The following is a 26469-nucleotide window of genomic DNA, read 5'->3' on the forward strand; positions in this document are numbered from 1 at the left end:
CGTCTTTAATCAAACATGGGGGATACATATGCATATTAATCATGCACACATAACATAAGATGGGGAACACGTAGGGACATAGAACATGGCAAAATTTACTTTTCCACACAGCGACTTACCATTGTGGGCTTGTCACCTTGCGAAGAAGCAAGTGAGGAACCAGATTCCTTGGTAGCAGATAGTGAGCAAGGATTGATGGGGCCACAATGATTGGGAGCTGGAGCCCAGCAGTGGGTGCAGGGGCCTGTGGAGCGAGAGGAAGGAGTTGTTAACTGACTTCAGGGTCAAACTAATAGCACCACCAGGGAGTTGGTTTGGTGATTACTATGTTAGTTCTAGATGCTTTTTAGGTTATCTCCATGTTGAACTTGGCCCTTTTGGCAGGTCCACCCCTGAACTGAGTTTGGCCTGCCCTCCCATGAATGCATGGGGCATATGTGTCTCCATGGTAATTCCTGATGTGAGAGGAGTGCAGGGGCGAGTTTAGTATGTGCGAACTCGTGAGAATAAATGCTGTGCAATGGTGAGCGCAGATTTATTGTGACTAGTGGAGAAGTGCCACTTTTAGAAGTTGGATTTTCTGTGTGCATTGTCTGCCCGCTTGATGTGAATTGCATGTCTGGCTTGTGATTGACAGGGGCTGGCTGGTGTGCTTGGAGCCAGGATGGGTCTGCCCGTTGGTGAATAGGGAGATCTAGATGGGAGGGACGAGTTTCAGCTGGGACCTGAATAGGGCTGTGCCTTCCCTCCAAAATGCTGGTTCCACCTCCTGTGGTGCGTCTGATGTCCCTGGCCTGTCCTGTGAATAGAGAGGGGAGCTGAGCAAAACAAAGTGCTCCTGTCTCCCCTTGCCCTACAGTTTTAGACAAAAGATTTGGCTGTATAAATAAGGGGCTTTGACCCCAAATAAATGTTTTGTTTGTGGACTTGAATCTACCAGGGGTGTAATAGTGCTGGGGCCCAGGGGAAGGCTTGCCTCCCTGGGCCCTGCCCTGCCCCTGGATGCCTGGAGGACTTCTTGGGACCCTTCTGCTTTGCTTAATTATTTCCAGGACCCTAAAGAGACTTTGGGGTCTGCCCCAGCACCTTGAATGAAAGAGAGGGTTTTTGTATAGCGCAACGTTCACTCCAGGGAGCATCTTGGCGCTTTTAAGGACATCAGGAGAAGGTTTGACAGAGGAAAGAAGAGAGAGAGAGAGGGGGACATCACGAAGCTAGTGGTGAGGATCATATTAGCGACAGTACTAGGTGGTCTGGAGTACCAAGATCCATGTTTTGAGGAGCTTCCTGAAGGTCAGTTTGTTGTGGGTGTGCCTTAATTGAGTAGGCAGGGTGTTCCAGGCTTTAGTACCAAGGGCTGCCAAGGTTTTACCTCCCCAGGTTTTCATTTTGAAGTTTGGGATGGTGAGTAAATTTATGATGTGGACCGCAGGGTTAGTTTAGTGTTGTAGGGCCTGATTTTGTGTCTCAGATATTTTGGGCCTGTTTCATTTATGACTTTATAGGTGATGGTCAGGATTTTGAACAAGATCCTTTTGTGGATTGGCAGCCAGTGAAGATTTTTTTGGGCTTCAGCTGAGGGAGAGCGCTTGGGGAGCCCAAGTACCAGCCTTGCGGTGGAGTTTTGGACTACTTGCAATCTTTTTACCACCGTCTTTTTTGTTCCCGCATACAGACTGTTACAGTAGTCCAAACGTGACCGGACCAGGGCCACTGCTACAGTGTTCCTGGCGTGCAGTGGGAGCAGGTCAAAGAATTTTCTCAAGGTTTTTATAGTTTGAAACCACATGCCTGCGATAGTAAGTGCCTGTTTATGAAAGGATAGCGTGGGGTCGAATTTTATTCCTAGGTTTTTCGCAGTGTCTACTATGGTGGGCTTTGGGGGGCCACCATAGTGTGGGTCTGAAAGCGTTGGACTTTCCAAACAGCATGATTTCTGTTTTTGAGCTGTTGCATCTGAGATGATTTGTTTCCATCCAATTCATTACTGCAGTAAGGCAGTGATGGAATTTTTCTTCTGCTGCGGTGGAGTTTTTGTCTAAGGTGAGGATCAATTGCGTGTCGTCTGCGTAAGGAATTGCTTCAATATTAAAGGTGTTGATCAGAGACAGAAGGGGAGACATGTACAGGTTAAAGAGGGTCGGGCTCAGGGAGGATCCCTGAGGGACCCCCGAAGAAAGTCACTTTCCTTCAGATCTGTAGCTGTTACGATCTGGTTTCTTTTATCCAAGAATGATGTTATCCAGGCAAGAGCCTTGCTGTTTATTCCGACGTGCTTTAGTCTATCTAACAGGATGGAATGAGAGACCGTATCGAAGGCCGCGTAGAGGTCCAACAGAATCAGAACTGCCTCCTTGCCCTGATCCAGTGCGAACTTAAGGGTGTCTGTAGTATGGAGCAGCACTAACTCTGTTGAATAGCCCGGTCTGAAACCAGATTACTTGGAATGTAGGATGTTAGTATTTTTCTGAAACTCATTCAGTTGGGCATTGACTATTTTCTCTGCAATTTTACTAAGGCAGGGGAGGAGGGAGATGGGTCTCAAGTTTGAAAGGGTGGTGGGATCAAAGAGTTTCTTTTTTTGGAGGGATTTGACAGTGGCTGTTTTCCAGAGATCGGGGATTTTTGCGAGTTTGAAAGTGGTATTGATGATCTGATTGATTGACAGGGTTTACTACGTCCACTAGTGCATGTAGAACTTTAGGCGGGCAAGGATTGAAAGGAGAGCCTGATTTGCAAGATAGAATAGCATTCCTGGATAGTTCTAGACTGATTGCTTTGAAATCCTTAAGTTCTTCTTTAGTTTCTATATCTTGGGCTATGGAGTGCTGGGGTGGGCTATCGAAGTCTTTTTTTAGATCTTTAATTTTATTTTCGAAGAACACTGCGATGTCATCGCATAGTTCCTGTGAAGGAGGTATTTCACAGTCTAGGCTAGCAGGATTTGTGAAGGATTTAACTATGTTAAAGATGGTTTTCTGGTTTTTGTCTGCTCCACTGATGAGATTTGTGTAGTGATTTTTTTTCTCCGTTTTAATTTGTTGGTGATATGCAATAAGTGCTGTTTTAAAGCGTTTCATATCCTTGACCTCATAGTGTTTCCTCCATTGTTTTTCTGTTTGTCTGCACCGACCTTTCAGGGCTTTCAGTTGAGGAGTAAGCCAGGGGGCTTGTGAGTGCTGGCTTTGTATTTGGTGCATCTGGCTCCTCCTGCGCTGCATTTCCCTCTGGGAGTGCTTTGTTTTGGCCCTGCAGCGCTGGGCTGCAATCGTCTGCGAGGGATTCCTGACATGGGGACTCCCCCGCCTGTGCTGCCTTCCTTGTGGGTGCCCACACAGCTTATTTGGTTATTTTGGTGCGTAGGTGCCCTACCTGCATCTTCGTTTTTGATTTGTAATTACTGCGGGTGCCCACCCCGCTTATGGGAGCCCTAACAGGTACCCACCCCGCATGCCAGCTTTATTTTTTCTTTGGAGGGAGCCTACCCCTTGAATGCGGTCGAGAGCAGAGATCGCCGCCACGTCAGCAGCCCACCTGGTTGTGGGCACAGCCCCCGGTCGGAAGTGGCGACGCAGCGTGCTGATGCGGGGCTCCCATGCGGAAGGGAGAGCCCCGCCGTTGAGGCCAGATGGAGGAGAGCCCTCTGGTCCCAGGAGGGGGCCCGGGTGAATCGGACCGCCAACGGCAGTGCGGGGCTCCCAGGACTCCCAGAAAGCCTCGCAGGGGAAGTGCTGCCATCCCCAAGGAGAGGAGTCCCCTGCGAGCAGCCCAGTGAGTAAGAAAGGGCTGGGGGGCTCCATGGGAACTATCAGCGGGCCGCTCCCACATTGGAGACAAGTTCTTTTACTTTGTGGCCCTCATTATTTACCGGACCAGATGGGCCCGGGTGGTCCCCAGCTTTTGTCTTTAGAGCCTAGATGACTCCAACGCTTTGCCAATTATTTTGAGGGCCCTGTGTGGCCCCACCATGTGCATATTTATTTAAAGAGCCAGCGCGCTCCACAGTGCTGGGGGGCAAATTCTCCTTCCTGATTTTGGGCGCATAATTATTTCAGGAGCCGTGTGCTCTAGGGGACATGATTTTTAGAGTGAGTGATATAAGCTTTATTTCGATACATGGATATCTTAAAAGCAGTACATACATTAAAAATTTGCATTTCTTAAGGCTAAGATAAAATACATTAGAAGTTTAAAAAGGATAAAACAATCAACAATGCTGTAATAAATAATTTAAAACAGAATTAAATTGAAATGGAAAGCCTTTTAGAACGGATCACCCATGCCCACTTTAAAAATATAGTAACCCCACAAACAATAGGGGACGATGTATCAGTCAGTAAAATACGGAGGGCCACCAGATGCTGTCGTGTACCTAAGTCTGCACACTGGTGTGAGCCAGCACCTCCTTGGAGCACAATAGTCCGGGCATTCGAAAAGAATGTGTGCCACCGTCTCGACCCGAGTTGAACACAAAGCACAGAAGGGTGAGGATTGGGGACCAGATTTCCACCTAGACACCAGGTTGCCTAGAGGTAGGGTGCCCACTCTGAGCTTAAAGTAGAGAGCCCTGTCCAATGGAATAGAAATAAGATCCAGATAGGGCTCAAATGCAACCACGTCTTTAAGTCTTAGAAATGCTGTGGTCGAGTTGCAGTGACGAGGATTGCCAATGAGTTTGGACGATACCCACTCCTAGTAAAGTTTCTTCAGGGTGGCTTTGGGAGGAGCAGAACGGGTAGTCCAAGAATCATCCAACCCCAGCTCCCCCAATAGGCTCTTGACATCCCATGGCCATTTAATTCGATGCCAACCTTCCATGGCAATCACCTCCGACAGGCCTGCTGCATATGAGGCTAGCTCAGCGACCCTCCACAGGCGAGCCCACAGGAGCAAAGGCCGGAGGCGCGCCTGGTCCGCAATTGATCTACAGCCCAAGTCAAGAAGCACCGGGACTGTGGGTGTGCTGAGTAGGAGTGCCATAAGTTCTTTCAGGAATTTGCTTTCCGCTTTAGCTAAAACCTCAAGGTTTGAGGTGCCCCACAACTCCGCCCAATACAGGGCGGCAGTGACCCCTCTGGCTTTATAAATGTCTATAACCGGGGAAATACAATCTTTAGCAGATAAGCGATGTTCCCGGAGTAGGACACCGGTAACCCTTTTGTGGCTGAGCAGCATCTTTTGAATGTGTGGGGACCAGCTCATTGAATTACTAAGGCGGATCCCCAAGTAATCAAACTCACAGACCCTCTCCAGGGAAACAGAATTTAAGACCGGGGGGGGGGTCCTAACTTTTTAGAAGGGTTTATGGTCAGAAACTTGGTCTTATCTATGTTGATCGTCAAGCCCCTGAGAGAGCAGAACTCCTGGAAGTGGTTGAGGAGCTTTTGGAGACCCCAAGGTGTCTTTGCGATGAGAAGGGTGTCGTCGGCAAAGAGCAGGGTGGGGATCCGAGTGCCCGCCAGGGACGGGGCATCTGCTGGTTCTTTAAGCAGGTGCTCTACCACACCATTCACATAGAGTGAAAATAGTGTGGGAGCTAGCACACATCCCTGGCGGACACCCCTACACACCGAGATCCTATTGGTTTTCTCCCCATTCGTGCCCCACCGCACCTGTGCATAGTTGTCTGTATGCAGTTTAATCAAAAGCGACAGGATGTAGGGGGGCAACCCCAGCCCCTGCAGAACCCTCCATAACTCCTCCCTAGGTACTAGGTCAAAGGCAGTCTTCAGGTCATTGAAGGCCAAGTAAAGACTGCCTTTGCCCAGCACCACCACCTTCCAATACAGGAGCATCAATCTGAAGGCCTGTTCGATCGTCCCAGTGCCTGAACGGAACCCCGCCTGGAAGTCCGACAGTATATTGTAGTAGTCAGCCCATTGAAGGACCCTCCCCAAAATCACCTTCCCAACCACCTTTTGGGAAGAGTCAATGAGGCTAATGGGCCTGTAATTGGCGGGGCTGTCCCGACACCCCTTTTTAAATATCGGGACAACCTCCGCCCCCTTCCAGGAATCCGGCACTAGTGCGCCCCTCATGATTGCATTTAGTAGATTAGCGACCAAATGACCCCATTCTTTCGAATCGGCTCATAACCAGTCACCTGGTAGCCCGTCCGGCCCGGCTGCTTTTAAAGGGACCAGGGACTTAATTACGGCCTCCACCTCCCTTGCGGTAAAGTCGTCACTGCCCCCAACAAAAACATCATCCTCCATGGAGAAGGATTCACTAAGGACCCCTTAAGGTTGGGAGTACAGGGCTTCAAAGTGGTTGTACCAGATCTGGGCGGGAATGGTGCACGTAACCAGCGATGTGACAGGCCTATTCCTAGTTCCAACCAAACTCCAAAAGCACCTTGCGTCCTTTCCCTTACTAGCTACCAACAGCTCTTCCCAGAACTTCTCCTTCCACTCCTTTTTCGCTGCCCTTAAGGTGTGGGAGTAGTCCTTCCTTGCTCCCTGATTGCTAGTTGGGACTTAAATTTAACTGCCCCTATCAAGGCTTTTTTCAGGGTCCTGCATTTTGTTGTGTACCATCCCTGTCTATTCGTGAGATTGGTCCTGTTAGAAGCGCCATAGGAGCTTGAGGGTAAGATGAAAAGCTTGCTTAGGGCCCTGGTTAGATCACAAAAAATCTGCGTGGCCTCTACGGGCACATTGGTCAATGAGCCCAGATTACTCTGGGCTGCAGCCAACAGTGCCCCTATGGCTGAGACTTTCTCAGCAGACAAGACAAGCTTAGCCCACTTCAGTCGCCTTCCACAGTTAGATATACTGGCCATCTGGGAGTTGGATGCAGACAGAGGATGTAAACCAGCCTTGCCCCTGAGCCACTCAGGCGATAACACAAGAGAGAGAAGATTATGATCGCTCTCGATGGTCTGGATAATCTCCATGTCACTCAGGGTACTCCATAGGCATACGTCGAGAAGAATATAGTCTATTCTAGACGTATGATGGGCCTATTGTAGGTGTGTGCACCAGTCAGATCAGATTTGGACCTCCCATTGACCGCCCTCGGGTCAAATTCCATGTTAAGGGCGTTTATTTGCAAAGCAGCTTGTGTCCACCTTTTGATGGGGGGCAGGGCCAGGGCCGGGATCCCCCTTCTAGAATCCTCCTCTTCTATGCCTAGCATGTCATCAGTGCCTAGGGGCTCGAACGTACAGTTAAAATCACCCGCCACCAAAGTGCACGATTTTCTTGGCCGCTGCCTAAGGAGATCTTCCAAAAGGGCAATGGTGGGTGATTGTACGCCTCCCCTAGTGCCTCTAGCATAGATGTTAAATATGTCTAGGAGCAGACATCCCCGTGAATCCTTTAACGTGATGTTGAGCATGTCTGGTGAGTTTGTAGGGTGCTCTTCCACCCTACAATCTAGGGAGACAGCAACCCAAATGATGAGACCGCCCGAAGGGCGACCCCTCCCTGACAAGGGGGAGACAGCTGGAACAAAGTGGGATGAGTATCCCACCTTATGACAGGGCTCCTTACCCCACGTCTCCTGGAATATACAGATGGAATATCCCTCCACAAGAGCGTTCCAGTCAGGCAACCCTAACTTCCTATCGATTCCCGCGATGTTCCAGCTGAAAATCCTAAGGACTGGATCCGCCACAGCTGGCTCACCACCGGAATCTAGGTCTCCTTCCACCTTCAGCGGGTCCTGGGTCGTTTGACTACCAGCCCCACCTTGCCTCCCGGTAGCCTGATTACTCTCTTGTATGGGAGTGGGGACTGCCATACTCAGTGGGGGTGTACCATGATCAGTACTCAGCCCTCCTAGCTCGTTGACTTCGCCTAAGCTACCAACTCTTGGGACCTCCCCAGAGATGCTGTCGGTTCAAAAACCCGGTGGTCTCCACCCTGGCGATGGCCAGACTGTCTGAGGATAGAATTGACGGTTAGCGGGGAATTCAGAATAGGCGGGGCTATTGCTCCAACCCATGCCGAATTCTCGGCCAAACCGGGGGGTGGCTGGTCTTGGATAAAAAAAGGTTAGGTCCACTGTGCCAATTCCCGGACCCCCGGGATTAGGTTTGTATTTGCAAATAGTTTGAGCTACTCTACTATCCCTGAAATTGACCACCACGCAGTCTCCTTCTAGATGCTTGTGGCCATGACCCACTCAGCCCACCCTTCTGGCTCCTATAATTGATCCGTCTAAACCCCTAGGAAGGGGTCTGTTGGACTCTAGCCAGTGCAACGTTTTATTAGTTGAGGCTTGAGGGGATTCATTTTGTTCGGCCTTCAGGGTGGGTACATTTGTAAGTACGACAACATAAGGGTGGCAGTCTGGGGGTAGGTCCATAGGAGGGGATATTGGGGCAATTTTGGGTAGTGGGACTTTTGGGACAGCTTTTGTTGGTAGTGTTTGTGGGTGAATAGGAGCAGGATTATTATTCGTAGTTATAGCTGGACAAGCCTGACTTGTAGCTTTACCTTTACCCGTTCCCTTTGGAGTTCCCTTCGGTTTAGCGGGACCACTCACACTTGCACTTGGCAACTCAACCCGGCCCGGCTTCGTACCCGAGACTTTAGAGGGCTTGGGAATATTTGGATGGACTTGCGTCTTTTGGCCAATACTCCCAGAGATAGCCACAAGCGGCACTGAGGGAATGTTGTCAGTCAACTGGGGAGTTTCCAAGATAGCCGCAGAGGGTACAACAGGTGAAGCCTGCTGGTGCTTCGTGGTTTTCCTGTTTCCGGTGGACCCTCCTTGTCCCTCTTCCCTTATCCTAGAGTGCAGTTTGATCAGTGCTTTCAAGGAAAAAAGCTATCTAAGGTTGACTGTTCAAACCTGTCTATCCTGTCACCCAGCCCTGTTACTCTGTCGATAATCGGGGACAACAGTGTTTTCAGCGATTCCTCGATTTGTGCAATAGAAACTGGGACACAGGGTGCAGGGGGCTGGTAACTAAAAAGGGGAGCTGTACCTGCTTTTTCTGGGTTAGAACCACTCCTCTTGGAAGAAGAGGAATTTTTCCAGGCCAAACCCTCACCCGTATTAGTACCTATGCCCCTCGTCCCCTGTTTCCTTGGCTTCTTGCACAATTTCAAGGAGCTTCTTCTATGCGGGCTAGCCATCCTTTTTCTTTTCGTGGTTACAGGGATCTTTCGGGCCAGCGGCGGAATGCCTAGTGGCCTTGGAATTTCCACTGTGGGGTGAGAACAGGCAGGGCTTGCTATGGGAAGAGGGGTTACAATAGGAGACAAGGCTGGATTGCCACCAACCTCAGGTGGGGGTATGGATGATACAGCCAGCCTCTCCAATATATCGATGCTAGCCCTCAGAGATGCAACCCTTCATTCGTCAGATACAGATTCCTTCCTTGACACACACTCGGGAGGCACGGAGAACACTGGGTATCTCTCCGCTGAAATGTTTTTATGTCTACTTCACGCTATACTGCTTAGCTTTTGAAATGAAATGTACTGATTAATTTACGTTCTTTTCATTAAGATTAATATTGCCAAATATGTACTCAGCCCACAAACTCATCAGCAAGTCTGTTGTTTATTCCTATTGGTATGACGTGAATACCATGTGATAATGTATATTATGCACGTAACGCAGTTTACTCGTTCTCGTGAGAAAGCAGGTTCACCTGCGAAACGCGTCGCGAAAAGCCTTTGAAATAAAAACACGCTTTGCAACTTGGAAGTGGCCCGGATTTCTTTTCTTACTAAGGAGAGTTTTTGGTTGGAGATATTGGGACTTGCTATCCCATCCGAGGCCCGCCACTGGAACCGGCAGGGATCCCAAGCGACTTTTGTTTGGCTGGAATTTGAGGTATATATGTCAAGGTGTATTGAAGAATGAGTGGGTATAATAAGCGTCTAAATTGATGATTTAGTAGGTGCGTGACTGACTGTGTAAGTGAGTGATTAAATGCCTTACTGAATGCATGCGTTAGTGACGGCATAGACATTTACACAGTTTAGTTTGTCAGTTGGTGTGTAAGCGGTTGCATGGGTTGGTGAGTAGCTAAATGAGGGTCTATATGGGTTATTTGGTTTTCTGAGTATCTGTATGGGTGCCTGAGTGTCTGGGTGGGTGGTGTGACTGTGCATATAAGTGTGAGTGAATGATTCGATGGGTGTATGGGTTCAAGAGTGTATCTGTGAAGGGCTGTATGGGTGGGTGAGTATGTGTTGATGAGTAAATAGATGCCTCAGTGTACATGTATGAGTAACTGCATATGTGAAAGGCAGTATATGTGAGTGTTGGAGTATATAAATGACTATATGTGAGAGTGAGTGATTGTGCGAGTGGCTGTATTGATGAGTGTGTGCTTGTATTAGTAATTTATAAGAGTGTAAGTATGTGTTAGTATATGTTTGAATAAGTGAGGTGGTGTGTGTATAACTATTGGGGAGTAAATGGGAGTGTGATTGATTCTTTGCATAACTAAGTGTGTGAGTAACTATATGGAGGAGTGGCGGTGTGTGTGTGTGTCTGTATAGATATGTGAGTGCATATGATTGTGCCGTATTGATGGTTAGCTGCATGTATGAGTGACTATGGGTGAAGGAGTGGGGAGGGGTGTGTAGACCTAGGAATCAGTGAGTGAGTATGTACTAACTGGTATTAGTGTGTCTATGGTTTCGAAAATGGTAGTCTGTATTTTAGAGTCGGTGTATCAAAGGTTATATTAGGATAAGGAGGTGCATCAGATTATCAAGTGGACGATGTCATCAGTGATGTCCTTTGAGATGTCATCAGTGACGCCACTGACCATGTCATGAGTGATTTAATATGTGATGTCATCAGCAGTGCACTGCGGGTGCCAGAGTTATAGTTAGCTGATCTAACTATAATGGAGAAATTTATCTGGTTTTGAACGAGTGAAATGTCCAACTAACTATAATTTCCCTTGTAGGAGAGTAGGGTCTGCTCTCCTATGGTCACCCCAATTTTTGCTTTTTGCTTCACTGGTTTTCGAATTAATGTGGCTGTGGGCCTGCTAATCAGACCCACAGCCCTGCTGTTCTCTCTAAATTCACACCATGTACTTTAAGTACATCACCAATTGGGAATTGGGTCACTTTTATGAGTCCCTGTACAGTGTACCATAGGTACCCAGGGCATAGGTGCACCCAAGGCCTACCAGGGGCTGCAGCATATCTTTTGCCACCTCCGGCTGCCCATCCAAACTGACACAACTGGCTGATCACTCAGCTTGGGCAAGGTCGTGTAATCACCCCTTGCTTAGGTATAGTATTCCTATATCTAACCTTATATCTAGACACATATACACCTATAAGTCACTCCTATGGCAGGCCTTAACAATCCTGAAGGCAGAGTGCTTAGTTTTATGTGAGATGAGGCTCTAGCATGAGCTGAGCCTTTCTGCAGCTTTCGGAACCATGTCCTTATAGCTGTTCTAGGGTATTGCCATATCATATACTCTTAAGTGCATTATAATCCTCGCAGTTGAATGCTAACTTTGGTTTGGCTTTATCAAAACATGTCATGTAAGTTGTCACACGCTTTGGAATACTACCCCCGTGCCAGTCCTGGCGACGGGGGTAGCATTCCACCCTTCTAGAGGGAGAAGACATGGTGTTCCTACTAATCCTGGTTAAAGTTAACCAGAGCCTCAGCATCACAAAATGGATGCTGCTGCCACAGACACAAGTCTGACCTCCTGCTGCTGGGAGTCCTTCCAGCGAGGGAGGCTTGGACAATAGGTTTCCTGTCTTGCGAGGTGCTAGCACCACCCCAGACAGCCTATAGTGTATTGGAGCAGGGAGGGCTGAATGAAATGATACACTGCCTGGGGCACACAAGGTGTCCCATGCATAGTCCAGTTCAAACCGGTGCTGAGGCACTCCAGCCCCAGCTCTGGCGCGAAACTGGACAAAGGGTAAGAGGTGTAACCACCCCCTTCCCTGGTCCCACTCATAGAAGGGACCTAGCAGGTAATCCATCCCCTAAATTTGGTATATAGGTAGGAGCTGAGTCCCAAGACTTTAGATTTATCCTGACAAACTTGAAACGAAACTCTGGACCTTCGACATTCTACTCGACATAGAAGACTGAAGAATCTCCCTTGTGGTCAAGGAGTCACCACCCTGTGCAAGCAGGCACCATCAAGCGATCAACGGTTTGCTTTGTCGACGCTTCCGCCGGAGCCCGAGTACAGAGCCTGACAAGACCCGGACTTCCAGACTTCCAACAGCCCGATCCACAGTCACAGCAGAGCTGAGACCCGTGGAGGCGACGAGAGACGTGGGACCGGCCATCTTGGAAAGCCAGCGAATTGCTTTCTGTGCAATTTCTGAGGCACCCTCGAAGTTGTGCATTGGGGATTGAGAAGCCCTAGCCCCGAGCATCATCTGCACCAAAGATCAGCCCTCAACACTCCGAGTTCTGCGTGGGTCCCTTCTGCATTTTCTGCTCGACGCGTCTGTCCGGTCACTTGCCCGTCGGTTAGTGGCCTCTGTGACGACGAACCTTTTGATTTACACCGCTGGTCTGGTTGCTCCAGACTGGTCCTAGCTTTCCTGAAAAGGAGAAGCCCCTCAGACCTTGCTGGTCTGATCCGTAAGCCATCTTCGATTCCTGTGTGGGGTGCCTTTGCCAAGGCTTGTTGACTCCAATCCGGAAGCCGACACCGAGAGCCTTCGTGGGACAGTCTGTATCCAGCTCCTGGTCGTCGTCGACACCTCCTGGTCCACGTGGCTGCAGAGACAAGCTTCACGACATCACCTGATTGCTTTGCGACATCGCCTGGTTGCTTCCTGGTTCCATCCTGATCACTGGCTAGTGACCGAGACTCTGTCCCCTCTGCTTTCAGGTACTCTACATCCTCGATCCGCCCTTGGATCCATCCGGACACTTTCCTCCTGGTCGCCTGCAGCATCTTTTCCAAGGCTCCATAGGAATCGGCGACGAAACCCGACACACTTTGACACCTATGCACCCGCTTCCTGTAGGTGAGGTAACTCGAGTACTTCGGTGCTCCTGTGGGTATTTACTATCCTAGTGTCTAACTTTCAAGTAGCTTTCTCCTTGTCCATCCGGAAGTGACCTAAAAGAACTAGTTTCCATTTTTTTCGTTCCCATTATAACTCTATGGTAACTCGCGTGTGTGTAAAGACACTGCACGCGCATCCCGTGGGCCTCCTGCTCCCTATCCTTTGGTAGTACAGCGTAGCCCCAGCGATTCTCCAGGCCCTAGGCCTATCCTTTGTTCGTGACGGGGGTTCTTATACCACTATTTTAGTATATGGTTCGAAGTGCCCCATGGGCGTTAATGTATTTTGGGCAACTTATTGTATTATAATTATGAACCTTGTTATGTGCTGGTGCCTCTGACCTCATAGAGTTTAGAGGATTGTGTTAGAAATAAATACATATATATTTTGATATACAACCTGTGTGGTGTCCTTTCACTTGGTATTAAAAGGGTTACATATGGTAAAACAGCTGACTTCACATGCCCTTTTGAGTTTCGCCTAAGACTGCTTTGTCCATGCTACCACTAGGATAGCTGGTCTATAAGGATGACTTTACAACCATCACCATAAGGGTTGTTTGGACTGATACAAGGTGCCCACTAGAATATTGGACATCACATATCAGGCCAACTTCTCACATCCCTGAAATCTGTTATTTTCTGTGAATATACATATAGACATACACACCAATTACAAAAATTCCCAAAACTGGCTCTGTGACCGTGCTCAAGATAGGGACACAGACTCAAATTAGGTGTGTGTGCTTTATTTTTCAATGAAACAGACGCTTCGGCATGGTGGCATGACACATTTTGCCCAGCAGGTGGGCTTGTTCACATTTTGAGTCTAACGTCTCCCAGAGTTTATAAACAAATTTTTTCCTCTCTACCACTCATTGCGTCACGTGATTGAGTGAACATAACGGAAATACTTTCAATGTGTAATAAGTTAAAGTTCAAACGGGATATCTTTCTATTCTTGGTAGAAAAAACACCATCAATATACTTGTAATATTATTGCAATTATTTGGACAAATCCCTGAATAAGTTAATAAAAAAATGCATGTATTTACATAAAAAGGTGCATAGTGTCCCAACATGATTGTAAAATCGTGAAAGGTACTGGTACAAATACCAAGATTATGAAAGGGTGCGTTCTCTTTAACATACATTTGGTTTAAGGCATATTCAATTGTGGACAAAGGTTATATCTCTGTCATATTCAGTATATCACCAAACAAAGAATGGGAACATTCGAAACATTCAACTTGTTTTCTTATTCACTCTATTGATTGTGACCATGTTTCCTTTTTTGGATATTATAATTCTCTATGAACTAGGTATAGAATTACACTGAAAGTGCTTATATAAATGCTGTGTAAAGTGATTAAAGTGCTTAAAAAATAAATAACTAATCATAATTAAATGTCTTGTGAGTGTTGTAATCACGTACGTGAATTGGATTGACTACATTAACCAATTAACTGGGAATTACAATTAAAATAAAAGGGGTGTGCTGCTGATAGTAATTGATATAAAAAATAAGACTAAATGTGTACTTGAATTAAGGATTTATTCAGCTTATAATAAGTTCCAAAGGTTAAGACTGCTTTTCAAAGTGAAAATTGAAGACATTTAAGTAGTCTCTGGCTGCCAAGTGACGTACAGATATAATGCGGACACATATGTATAGATATAAATGTATATAGTGGTGTAAATAAATGGATATCCATTGTTTCTAGGAGTACTACTATTGCATGACTGGTGTGTAAAGATCTACTTGGTCCATATATATATATATATATATATATATATATATATATATATATATATATATATATATATATATATCTATCAAATTATACAAATATATAATTTATTTCATCTCACCTATAATAACATATGTAAACCTAGAAATCTGTAAACTAATATTCCTTGACTGGTGTAAACACTTACCATATCTAAATACATAAATATATAAATATAGTATAGAAAAGACGCTAACATTCATCATAGGATATAATTGTTACAATGTTCTTGTGTACATTTAAAAACCATTTACGCAAGTTTAGTAGAGCAATATTATCTACAGAAAGTTGTACAGTTCCTCCCCATTGTTTAATCCATTGGAAGTACAGTTGTTTAACTCTAAAATAAACTTGGCCTCGAACTGTCTAAGGACTTTTTCTCTGTTCCCTCCCCTTCTCATTGGTGGCACCGCTGCTATGACATAGTACTTCAGATCTTCTAGTCTATTCCTATGCACCGCTTTGAAGTGTCTGGCCTCTGGATAACTCATGTCAGAATTGACTATTGCTCTCAGGTGCTGTAAAATACGTACATGCACCTGGAGTTTAGTGCTACCTATGTATTGTAAGTTGCAAGTGCAACCCAATACGTAGACAGCCTATTCGGTCCGGCAGGTGTATCTGGCCTTAATGTGGTTGCTGGATGCCCCATAAACGGTAGAGTGCTGGGTTGTATTTATTCCAAATTTGCATACTCTTCACGTGTTGCACTTAATAAAACCGTTACGGGGTGCTAACCACATAGTACCAGGATGACTAACTGGATTGGTCGATTCAGGACTGGGCTTCATTAAGGCGTTGTATAATTGAGGCTTTCTGAATTTCAATGCTGGGGGGGTCTGGAATAACTGGCTCAAGATCGTATCAGTTTGAATTATTGGCCAATGTTTATTTATGATGGTCCAAATCTTTTTATGTTGACTACTGTATGTAGTGATCCATCTCATGGAGTTGGTTTCGGAGTTCTCGAACACGGTGTCTCCTTTTCTCTTGACCTGTATTTTAAAAAAAAAAATGTTTTTATTGTTGCATTCATAGAATCACATTTGCAGACGTATATATTCGTCGGTGTAGCATCAACATTAAGCTACAACCAATCGCTATCGCAACTTTTATTTTCATTTTTATAACTCTTAATTTAAAAGGTCACTGATTGGATAGTTGGCATTAAGCAATCTAGACATTACCATAATAGTTAGCAGTATAGCAATGAAGGCTTTATATTCTACAGCACGTGCGCTCCGTATCTCAGTCAGGAGAGCACGGAGAACCATGGGGCCTCCCCTGCCTTTGCACTGTCCCACCTCCCATCCTACCCCATGTCATCGTCTTCCCCCGAACTATCTATGTCTTCCTCTTCTGGTAGAGGCTCGCACAGATCCCCCCTAATATGTGTTCCAAGGTGACCATATTTTGTTCCATTTACGTGGGTTGGCTCTATGCTGATACACCGCCCTCTCCACCACCATCGGCATGTCCATGTTCCTGCACCATTGAGCTAGGGTAGGTGTTTCGGATGCCCCCCATTTCTGCGCTATGTCGCGCTTTGCCAACATCATTCCGATAACCACTGTAGGAGAGTAGGGTCTGCAATCCTATGATCACCCAGATTTTTGCTTTTTGCTGCACTGGTTTACGACTTTCCCTGGCTGTGGGCCTGCTAATCAGACCCACAGCCTAGCTGTTCTCTCCATCCAAATTGTACTTAGGTACTGAATTGGCACTGGGCCCTCTCCAAGTCCCTGTACCCAGGGCTGAGGTGCACCCAGAAGTCTCCCAGGGGCTGAAGCATGTATTGTGCCACCCCTGGATTGACTAACTAAAACTGACACAACTGGCTGCACGACAGCTGGGGCAAGGTGGTGTACTCACCCTTTGCTTTAGATATAGTATACCTATATCTAACCCTAAAATGGACGCACAGATCTCCTATCAGTCACTCCTATGGCAGGCCTTAACAATCCTGAAGGCAGAGTGCTTGGAATCGTGTGAGATGGTGCTCTGGCATGAGCTGAGCCTGTCTGCGGCTTTCGGGATCCATCCCTTAGCCGTTTCCATGATATCGCATACCATATACTCTTAAGTGCATTATAATCCTCGCGGTTATGTGCCAACTCTGGTATCGCTTTATCAAAACATGTCGAGTAAGGTGTCATACGAATTGGAATACTAACCCCTCGCCAATTCTGGCGACGGGGTTAGCATTCCACCCTTCTAGAGGGACACGACATGCCTGTAACCTATAACCCGGTTAAAAGTCAGACAGAGCCTTAGCATCCACAAAATGGATGCTGCCACCGAGACACAAGTCTGCCCTCCTGCTGCTGGGAGTCCTCCCAGAGCAGGAGATAAGGACAAAGGGTTTCCTGCCAGGGGCGGTGCCAGCACCGTCCCAGACAGGGTTTTGTGTATTGTAGGTAGGCAGGGCTTTAGAGGAAGGTGACTGCACGTGGCACCCCGGTGCTCACTGTGCATAGGCTGGCTGGAACCAGTTCCAGGGTCACTCCAGACCCTGTGCTGGGGAAAAGCCCGCCAAGGAAGTGGGTGTAACCACCCCCCTCCTGGTCCCACCCATAGGGCAGGACCTAGTCGCGTGCCAGCCCCTTTTTACAGGATAAAGGTAGAGACTGGCCCCCTTCCAAATCAGATCATCTTTGAATCCTGAAACTACTTTCTGCGAAAGGAACTCAAGACTTCTTCCTAAGATTTCTCCCTTGTGACTAAGGAGTAGTCACCCTGCATCCGCAGGCACCATCTAAGAACACTGCGGTCTGCTGTAAGTCCTTCCTCCGGAATCCGACTGCCCAGCTCGACGAGAACCGGCTTCCCTGGCACCTCTGACCTCTATCCACCTCTACAGCCCAGCTGAGAACCGTGGGTGCGACGAGACCTCAAGGGACCGGCCATCTGCAAGACTGCACGACTTCTTTCCAGCAAGCCCGCCGAGTAATCTACTGGTGAGTGCTTTGGGGTCCGAGAAGCCCCGACTCTGAGCAGCTCCAGCTCCGAAGTGCAGCCCCCCAGCATCTCCACAATCTGCGTGGGGCCCTTCTGCTTTCCGCTGCTCACCGCGTTGTTTGGCTACTAGCCCGTTGGCTTGTGGCCTTCCTGACGACGCCCGACGACATTTCTGCTGCTGGTCTGGTTGCTCCAGACTGGCCCTTGCTCCCTTCCAGAAGAGGAGCACCCCGGACCCTCCTGGTCCACTCAAGACGCCATTTTGAGTCCACCGCGTGGGCTTGAATTAGCCAAGGCTTGTTGCCCAATCCTGGGTAACTTCGACGCCAACGACTTCATCCTTCGTGGGACAGCTCGCACCTCCATCCTGGTCGCCGACAACGCCTCCTGGTCCGAGAGACTGCAGAGCCCAGCAGCGCCCACTCACCTGACTGCGGTGACTTCGCCCGGTGCCATCCTGGTGCCCACTTAATCACTGGCTAGTGATTCAAGAACTTGGTCCCCTCTGCTTTCAGGTTTTCTTCTTCCTTGATCCAGGCTTGGATCCATCGAACTTTCCTTCACTGGTCGCCTGCCAGCAACTTCTTCCTTCCAGGCTCCTGGTCCGGCAACGAGATCCCCGACGTCTTTTCAGACCTATGCAGCTGCAGCCCCTGGGCTAGGTAACTTCGGCACTCCGGTGTCCCAGCATAGCCTCACTATCCAAGGGTCAGGATCCACTGTCATTTTCTCCCTACCAGGTCGGGTTCGCCCGTGAACACTAACTTTGTGAATTCTAGCTTCCATAGACTTTGTCCCGCATCCCGCGTGAGAGTGCACACTCTGCACCCGAGTCCCCTAGGTCTCCTAGAAGTAATCTAACGATTCCCTAGTCCAGTCCTAGCGATTCCAAAGCCTATTAGAACTGTTACTTACCTGCTAGTAATTCGCATTCCACTTTTAGCGTATATGGTTTTTCGTGCCCCTCGGGCATTTGTGTAACGTGCTAACTTAAAAGTATTTTCGTAAGAGTTTTGTTGTGTGCTTAGCACCCTGTCCTCATAAAGAGTACAGGGTTGTTGTGATTCTAATAAATACATTGGTTATTTTCATAACACTTGTGTGGTGTCCTTTCACTGGGTGTTCAAGGGGTAATGTGATGGTAAAACAGCTGGCTTAACACGCCCTCTAGAGTCTTAGCCTTAGACTGCTCGTATCCATGCTACTAGGATAGCTGGTCTATAAGGTTGACTTACAACCAATCATCAATAAGGGTTGTTTGGACTGATATATAGTGATCACTAGAATAGTGAGCACTGCACATCAGGCCAACTTCTCACAACCACCCATTGTCTCCCATGTGGTGTCAAATTGTTTGGGCCCCACGCATTCAGTAGACAAACCCTAGGGTCAGGTGTGATGGGGACTTGTAATGTCTGGGCTACAGTGCGTGTTATTCTCCGCCAGTAGTCCACGATGTTGGGGCATGACCAAAGGGTATGGAGCAATGTACCCTGTTCTCCGCATTGTCTCAGGCAGTATGGGTGATCTGCTCTGTGGATTTTGTGTAGCATAGTGCGTGTATAGTAGACTCTGTGTAATATTTTAAATTGTACTAGCCTGAATCTCGCCGATACACCGGCTTCCCTGGGTGACGCCAGAGCAGCATTCCAATTCATCTCATCTAGCTCCCCTATCTCGTCCTCCCAGGTCTCTTTCAGTTTTTGCAACGGGTCGGGTAGGTTGTTTATTAATTTACGGTAAGTGAGGGAAGTAACGCTAGCCTCCATGTAGTCTGTGAGCAGTCGGTCTTCCAAAGGAGCCGACTCCGGGACATTAGTACCGGGCTCTAATGCTGTCATTAGTGCGTGTCGAATCTGTATATATCTGTATGTTTCATTCACACCCAATTCGTATTGTTCCCTGAGGGTCTCAAATGACACCACCCCGTCCTTTGTCCACATATCACCCACCGTGGAGATCCCGATGTTGTCCCATTGATCAAAGCCCTTGCTGTGCCTCAGATTACCCAGGGCCTTGGAGTCCCACAAGGGTGTCAGGCGTGTAATCACACCTTCCCATTTTAAACGTGTCTGGGCTTTATGCCATAGTGTTACAGTGTGTTTAGTTGGGCCGCTCAGTTTTGCCACCAGTCCTCTATTGTAGAGTGGGGCCAAGAGGGTGGTAGTACCTAGCTGGTGTCTGTCTGCTAGAAACGCCGGGTCATCACGCGGTCCATGTATCCACTGGTTGATCACCTTGAGGTGAGCTGCCCAGTAGTATAGTTCCAAATTTGGGAGTGCTATCCCCCTGTGGAAAAGTAAATTTTGCCATGTTCTGTGTCCCTACGCGTCCTCCATCATATGTTATCTGTGCATGATTAATATGCATATGTATTCCCTATGTTCGATTAAAGACGCAATTACAGTTGTGTCCACCTCTAGTATGCCAGTTTCCAGTTCTCGTGAATACTACGAATATCAGGCCTATGTAAAGTTACGTTGCCACGTTTCTCAGTGTGCACGTTATTCCATTGTAAAGTCCCCGTTTCTAGGCCTCAAAAGGGCCTGGACACCAGATTCAGCTCCTGACTCCTGAAGCCTCGCTGAGGAGCGATACAGCCCCCACCTGTATCCTCGACCCTTCACTTACTTCCTGCCTCGCAGTGCCCGGCTCAGCCTGGCTCTGCCTCTGAGTCTGCCAAGAGTATGTTATGATTCCAGTTATCAGTTCAGTCCTCCTTCTCTGCATTTCTAAAGCTACTGAATCGCATCAATAGTTTCCGTCATTGTCTAGCCTTTACGTCTCCATGTAAGAGAAATACTGCATTTAATGGTCATTTAATATTCTTCATCACGCACTACATGTAGAATAATGCATGCTCCAGTCTTAGAGTCTGTTCGCCTCTACCCCGATAACTTTTGGATTCTATCAACATGTTCTCTAAACATTAGATACTAGATACTGCTTAGGTACATGTCGCCCTGACTCTCCAGACTTCAGTCTCTGCTCCTAGCACAGAGTTCATAGCCCCCAGCTTCTTCTAGTAACACGTCATTGCCAGTTTGCGCGCACCATTAGGTCAGAGGTCCCGGCTCCTTAGGTAGCCCCCTCCATGTTTCCGCCCCATTCATGACATATTCTGTTACGTTTGCATCACATGTCTATGTATACGCCTCTGTTACACCTACTTTCACCCTTATCTTTCGCGACTGCTATTGACCACACCCACTGCTCCGCCTATCGTATGTATTGTAATGCAACTGTTTTAGTATATATGAGCGTGCACTGTTATTAAATGTTACGCCGATTCCGACCCTGCCCCCGGCAGCGCTGCCATCCTGTTCCCGTGCAGGTCGTCCTGTTCCTGTCCTTTATGCTGTAATAAACCTGCAAAACTCCTACTACCTCGAATCTTGACTCTTATTTTTTGAGCTATCTGTTATTCATTTATCCATTCAAAAATAGAGGTATTATTTATTTATTTACCACATAATGGCGCCCGAATAGGAACTTGCCCTTTCCCCACGCGTCGGTGAAGCCACGCCGACCCCCTGACCCTCTGCAGTCGTGACGGAACTCTTCTGCGCACCGGCAGATATTTCTGCTTTAAGTATCCCTCAGGCCCACGGAGGAGACGGAGGAGGCGGTCCAGCATCCAGACGAGACGGTGGAGGAAACGCGGCGAGTCCCGACCAGAGCCCAAGCCGAGAGTCCAAGGTCCGAGGTATCCGGAGGCCCACCTGTAACAGAAGTCCGAAGTTCGTCCGTCCGGCGTCGAAGCAGTCCAGTCCAGTCTGAGGCCTTCCGTTCTTGCTGCCCGGTGAGTACCGTTGCTGGGGTAGTATCTAGACAGGGTCAATCTAATTGACTCTGGTCCGTGGGTTGGTGGTACACAGGCCCACAAACGAAGTGTCCACTTCGGTGGATGCGGGTCCTGACGTGTCTCTGTATGAGACCGGTAAGTTTCGTACTGTTTCAGCAGTGCATCTAGTTTCTGTTCTAAGTCAGTTCTGTTCTCGAGAAAATTCATGTATTCTGTTTCCCGTATTCCAGGTAGTATTCTGTTCGAACTGTTATTCTGAATGTTATTCATGTATTTTAACGTCGTGGTATGAGTGTGAAGTAATTATCGTGTTTATTGTGTATTGTGTTGTGTCCAGATTATAGTTCAGTCATGCCGCTCTTTTCAAAACTGCGTCAGTTAAAAACCAGAAAAAGTCTGCTAGAAGCAGCAGTTCCTGTCCCGCCTAGGGACAGTCCAGGTCATTTTATGTATCAAAAGCATGGCATAAGTGCCATACTATATCTAGATTTATGGGTAGAGTATACCAAACAGTTAGAAGAAAAGTATAGATGGCCTGTATCAGGCACATGGGATGCCGAGTGCATCATGAGAGTAGAAGAAGCATTATGGAAAAAGAAAGCCAGACAGTCACAGAAAGATGCCATTGAGTTATGGCGCAAAGAATCTCATAAAAGAACCGAAAAAGAAATCAGAAAGTCAGAATTAAGTAGAGAATCCTTAGAACGAGCCCAAGAAAGGGAATTAATCGAGATTGGTGAACGAGTTAAAACCGAACAGTCAGACAGACAGAGGCATGCTCTTATTAAGGGTATGTATCCTCTTCTTGCCGAGGGCTTGCCAAAAGCGACCCCAGAGGCATCCAGTAATTTCCCACCACCACTAGTTCCGACCAAGCTACGTCACAAACTGACCGCAGCTGATATTTTCATTTCGTCCTATTTGGACGACACAGTCCCAGAATATGCAAATCCTGTTCCTACTCCGCCAGTCCCTGTAAATCAGGCACTTCCCGCTCCTCCAGACACCGGAGTACCTGTTACGGTACCCCCGGTCCAGCCCGCCATACAAGTCCAGCCTACATTTCCATTTCCCACTCTGCCAGGACAAAGAGCATCAGTAGACGACTCTAGTTTAGGGGCCGCAGGGGGAGGTCCTCCTCAAACCCCGCCGCCACACAAGCGTTTAACGTTAGCCGAATTACATGCACAAGCGTCACAGCGTACGCCCAGATATCAGTCTGTTGCAGAAATAAGAAAAGCCCTTACCGAATGTGGCTATGATCCAGTCCCAGGCGAGGATAATATGGTTTTATATTCATTACGCGTAAGAAAGGTGACCGAGTATCTAGTCACCCTACCAGATATGAAAGAAGATCTAGACAGAATATATCGTTTCATCCGTACAGGGAATGATCCAGAAAGTATTAGTGACGTCATGTGCCAAAGAAAAGTTGAAGTCCAGCTCATGATATTAAAGTTTCTGATTAATTGTCTAATAAGGGAACAAGATTATCCGACCAAAGATCGAGCCGAAATGAAAGTCCTGACAAGGTGGAGTGATAATATAGCCGAGGGTAAGCACAAGACTATCAGTAGTATAGAGAGTATGTACAAGAAAATCCGTAAAGAAATAATAAGGGTACACGAACAACGTAAAGAAGCACAAGTAAGCGAGGAAAAAAAATGACTCTTCTACAGAAGAGGTAGAGGACGAGAATCCCGACAGAATAGCGTATGTAGGAAAATCTAGATTTCCAGATCGCCATTTGCGCCTAGAACACAAGTCAATTTTTCATCATCCAGCACCAGAACAAGGTTCTCTGGAACAAGTATTTCAAGTTACCGATCACATTCTGAAATCACGAATCGGTTATAGCGAGTTAAGTACCATGCATGAACAAGAACTAGTCCGATCAGCAGTCCGATGGATTACTGATTCTACCACTTTTCCAGACGAAATAGTGGCACAAATGTTTCTGAAATTGCCCCCAGCCGAGCAACGACTGGTGGGTATGTATATGATCCAGCACCTCATTACATTGTATGAGGGTCAACATTCTGATCCAGGTCCGTTACACGATGTCCTGAACGAGTTACTCCAGTATAGATGGAAAGGTTTAGGTACCGATTTAATTAGTGTCATTCTAGAACAGCGCCACAAATATAGTATGTTTTTGAACCCGCATTTTGTTCATGTCTCACCCCCAGAAAGTAAACCCTTTTACATAGACAGACAGAATCCGTTACGAGAAGTGCATCCAGTTAAGACAGACGGTGGTGAAATGCAACGAGTGTTTGTTTACACCCCGATCACAAAGATGGAACTCTTAGAGATGAAAAAGTTAATTCCCTGTCATGATAAAGATCCAGCAGGGTTCCACCGAGAATTAAAAGACATGCTCCGTATGGGAGAATACACGTATCCAGATATTATTAAAATGTTAAAGGTCCTGTTGCCCGCAGGGGTATATGAGAAACTCAAGGAAAAAGAATGGGAGGTGGGAGAGAAAAAGATCGATTGGGCAGTTCTAGAAGCTGAAGACAAGGCACGAGTACCAGGTACCGGTCTTGGAGATAAATGTAAAGAATTACCTGAACTGTTAATACAAGTTTTGCCCAGACTATTAGCAACTAAAAAGGAAGACTGGGATGCAATCTCAGCCTGTAAACAGAAACAAGACGAAGACACTAGTGATTTTTACTCTAGATTTGAAAAATGTTTTATTATAAACAGTGGCCTCAAGACGAGTAGCGAGTCATACCCTCATCTTTTTGTTACTAAACTAGTCGAGAATTCAAGTCCACAAGTTAAGAATCGAGTTTTGAAAGTCGAAAGTACCTGGCAAGCTAATACCCCGTCCCAAATGTTACAGATGCTTCAATATCACCAGAATAGAATCAGAGAAGAGCAAGAACATGAAAGGAAACGTATGAAAGACACGAAAATGAAAGTACTAGTTGCACAATCCGTTCCTCAAGACAGTCAGAAAAGGGGTCCGAATCAAGCCAGTCATCCTGCAGCTCCCGTTAAAGGGAACTGCAATTATTGTAAACAGCCAGGTCATTTTATAAACGAGTGTGCAGTTCTGAAACACAACATAGCTACCGGTAAGACTAAAGAAAGACCACGTCCGCCTAGACAGGAACAAGTTACACAGACTCCTCAGTCACAGAATGCACAACAGACAGTTCCAGCACCGCAGCCTATTGCTGCAACACAGCATGTTACACAGCAGATGTACCAGTATGCACAGTCCGAGTATCCAGAGTATCAACCGTATTCATGAAACAGCCTAGAGAAGGAGGTAGGCTTGCCTCTCATCGAGATACCTGTAGATCAAGAAGGTCCCTATGTTCACAGTCAAGTATTAGGGAAAGACAGAAAGTTTTTGATTGATACAGGGGCAAGTAGGACCACCATCAGTCACGCCGAAGTTCCAGGGGCTCCGCTCTCAGGCTCAAGAAATGTTTCCCTTGGATTTTCAGGAAAACCTATTGTAAATGAAATATCAAAGCCAGTTACTCTAGAAGTAGGTCCATTGTCCCGCACTACTGATCTGTTACTTACTAAGTCATGTCCAGAGAATCTATTAGGCATTAAAACACTGAAAGAGTTAGGTGCAGTTATATGCTGTTCCCCAGAGGGAATACGATTGTTCCTACGTGACTTCAAGGGTCACTATGTATTACGAGATTTTGATCCGAGATTGTCTAATGTTCCACAGCATCTATGGGCGCAAGGTCCAACTGATGTAGGTTACATGCAAATCACACCCCATCGTGTGACTCTCAAGCCAGGTGTAGTCCTGCCACGAATCAGACAGTACAGATTGCCACCTGAGGCTGTAGCAGCCTTATCCAAAATTATTGACGAGCTCATGGCTCAAGGAGTAGTTGTAGAAACTGACTCCAATGTATGCAATTCTCCGATCATTCCTGTTATGAAACGTACTGATCCAAATGCACCTCCAGTATATCGTTTAGTGATTGATCTCCGAGAACTTAATAAATGTATTATTCCCCAGTACCCAGTTGTCCCAGATATCTCTTCCCTATTGACAGCCATTGATTCCGAAGCCTCATTTTTTTCAGTCATAGACCTCAAGAACGCGTTTTTCAGTGTCCCCATTCATCCAGACAGCCAGTTTCTTTTCGGATTTTGTTTAAATGGAAGGAGCTATATGTTCACACGCGCTCCTCAAGGTTTCACAGAAAGTCCTAGTATTTACAGTCAAGCACTCAAGAGACAACTAGACAACATTCACATGCCAACTGACACTGCCCTGCTCCAGTATGTCGATGATCTCCTGATCACAGCCCGTTCTGAACGTGCTTGCGAGCGAGCATCCCTTACAGTCTTGTATTTCCTAGCCGAGATGGGACACAAGGTGTCCCCTTCGAAGCTTCAATTCTGTGTCCAGCAAGTGATCTATTTAGGCCACTTACTGTCCAAGTGGGGTAGGCAGTTGACACCAGACCGTATCCAGTTAATAGCGAGTCTTCCTCAGCCCAAGACCCAGAAGGAGGTACGTGCTTTTATCGGCCTTACTTCTTATTGTAGACAATGGATTCCTCAGTATGCATTTCTAGCCAAGCCACTGATACAGTTAACGACACAGGAGGCAGCCGTATCGACTGTCCTCCCTTGGACATCTGAACATACACTTAGTTTCAATGAGTTAAAGAAAGCCCTATGTCAAGCCCCAGTTCTAGCAACACCGAACTACAGTAAGCCTTTTACACTTTTCGTCACTGAACGTGAAGGTACAGCATTATCAGTTCTCACACAAGATCAAGCAGGACAGTACAAGCCCTGTGCTTATTTTTCGAGCACATTAGATCCTGTAGCCCAGGCTCTGCCTGCGTGCCTCAAGTCAGTTGCAGCCACAGCACTAGCTATCAGACAAAGTGATTCCATAGTATTAGGACATTCCTTGACAGTACAAGTCCCAC

General features: G+C 47.0%; 1 protein-coding gene across 7 annotated transcripts in view; it reads left to right on the forward strand.

Annotated features, from left to right (window-relative positions):
* The window catches only part of DDX4 (DEAD-box helicase 4), a 1965714-nt gene that overhangs the window by 17211 nt on the left and 1922034 nt on the right, over positions 1-26469 (forward strand). The window lies entirely within an intron of this gene.

The sequence above is a fragment of the Lissotriton helveticus genome, chromosome 2_1, assembly GCF_964261635.1.
Source record: "Lissotriton helveticus chromosome 2_1, aLisHel1.1, whole genome shotgun sequence".
Taxonomy (NCBI): domain Eukaryota; kingdom Metazoa; phylum Chordata; class Amphibia; order Caudata; family Salamandridae; genus Lissotriton; species Lissotriton helveticus.